Here is a 2,484-nt window from a genome sequence, read left to right on the forward strand (position 1 = left end):
AGGTGTCTGTGGCTGATAGAGATGCTGTATGGAGCCTCTGGCAGGCCCCTGTAGGTGAATCACAGAAAAGACCTTTGGGATTTTGGAGAAAAGCTCTACCATCATCTACAGACAACTATTCTCCCTTTGAAAAACAGCTCTTAGCCTGCTATTGGGCCTTAGTGGAAGCTGAACGTTTGACAATAGGACACCAAGTTACTATGCGACCTGAGCTACCCATCATGAGCTGGGTACTATCAGACCCTGCAAGTCATAAAGTGGGACACGCACAGCAGCAGTCTATTATCAAATGGAAGTGGTATATACATGATCGGGCCAGAGCAGGCCCTGAAGGCACAAGCAAGTTACATGAAGAAGTTGCTCAAATGCCTATAGTTTCTACTCCTGTTACAATGCCATCTGCTGCCAAGCATGTGCCTATAGCCTCATGGGGTGTTCCCTATGATCGGCTGACCGAAGAGGAGAAGACTAGGGCCTGGTTTACTGATGGCTCTGCACATTATGCAGGCACCACCCAGAAGTGGACAGCTGCAGCATTACAACCCCTTTCTGGGACAACCCTGAAAGACACAGGTGAAGGGAAATCTTCACAGTGGGCAGAACTTCGGGCAGTACACATGGTATTACAGTTTGTTTGCAAGAAATGGCCAGATGTACGATTATTCACTGACTCATGGGCTGTAGCCAATGGATTGGCTGGATGGTCAGGGGCTTGGAAAGATCACAACTGGAAAATTGGTGAGAAAGATATCTGGGGAAGAAGTATGTTGATAGATCTCTCCAAAAGGACAAAGGATGTGAAGATATTTGTGTCCCATGTAAATCTTCACGAAAAGGTGACTTCAGCCGAGGAGGAGTTCAATAATCAAGTGGATAAGATGACCCGTTCTGTGGACAGTCAGCCTCTCTCCCCAGCCATCTCTGTCATTGCTCAATGGGCACATGAACAAAGTGGCCATGGTGGTCGAGATGGAGGTTATGCTTGGGCTCAGCAACACGGACTTCCACTCACCAAGGCTGAGCTGGCTACAGCTGCTGCTGAATGCCAGATCTGCCAACAGCAGAAACCAACACTAAGCCCCAGATATGGCACCATTCCTCAAGGTGACCAGCCAGCAATCTGGTGGCAGGTTGACTACATTGGACCACTTCCTTCGTAGAAAGGACAGCGTTTTGTTCTTACTGGAATAGATACTTATTCTGGTTATGGATTTGCCTTTCCTGCACGTAATGCCTCTGCTAAAACCACCATCCATGGACTGACAAAAGGCCTTATCTATCATCATGGTATTCCACACAGTATTGCTTCTGACCAAGGGACTCATTTCACAGCCAGAGAAGTAAGACAGAGGGCACACGATCATGAAATTCACTGGTCTTATCATGTTCCTCATCATCCTGAAGCAGCTGGTCTGATAGAAAGATGGAATGGCCTTTTGAAGATGCAGTTACAGCGCCAATTAGGTGGTAATGGCATGGAAGGCTGGGGCAGAGTTCTTCAGAAGGCAGTATATGCTTTGAATCAGCGTTCAATATATGGTACAGTTTCCCCCATAGCCAGGATCCATGGGTCCAGGAATCAAGGGGTGGAAAAGGAAATAGTTCCACTCACTATCACTCCTAGTGACCCTCTAGGAAACATTTTTGCTTCCTGTCTCCATAACTCTAGGCTCTGCAGGCCTAGAAGTTTTGGCTCCGGAAGGGTGAGTGCTCCTACCAGAAGCTACAACAAACATTCCATTGAACTGGAAGCTTAGACTTCCCCCTGGTCATTTTGGGCTTCTAATGCCCTTAAACCAACAGGCTAAAAAAGGAATAACAGTGTTAGGAGGGGTGATAGATCCAGATTACCATGGGGAAATTGGATTACCTCTTCACAATGGAGGTAAGCAAGATTATGTCTGGAATGTAGGAGATTCCCTTAGGTCGTCTCATAGTACTACCATGTCCTGTGATTAAAGTCAATGGGAAACTACAACAGCCTATTCCAAGCAGGATGAAAAAGGACACAGACCCATCAGGAATGAAGGTATGGGTCAATACTCCAGGAAAAGAGCCAAGACCTGCTGAGGTGCTGGCTGAAGGTGAAGGAAATACAGAATGGGTAGTAGAGGAAGGAAGTTATAAATACCAATTAAGGCCTCATAACCAGTTGCAGAAATGAGGATTATAAAGTAATATGAATGCCCCTGTCTTATTTTGCTAAGGAATATATTTGTCTTTCTTCCAATTTCTTTAACATCAATTTGTATTTAAGTTGAGACACTAAAAGGGTGTTCCCAAGGGACACTGCCCCATTGTAAATTTACAAATGTGCTTGCGATTGTACAAGGGATAGTTATATCATATTAGGTGTATTCACAACCTTGTTATTGTTTCATGTGAACATGAGATATTATTTGTGTCAAGTTGACAAGGGCTGGATTGTAGTGGCTATTCCTGGTTGTCAACTTGACTATATTTGGAACTACAATCAAAGCAACC

Source organism: Mus musculus, chromosome 13 (genome assembly GCF_000001635.26).
Source record: "Mus musculus strain C57BL/6J chromosome 13, GRCm38.p6 C57BL/6J".
Taxonomy (NCBI): Eukaryota; Metazoa; Chordata; class Mammalia; order Rodentia; family Muridae; genus Mus; species Mus musculus.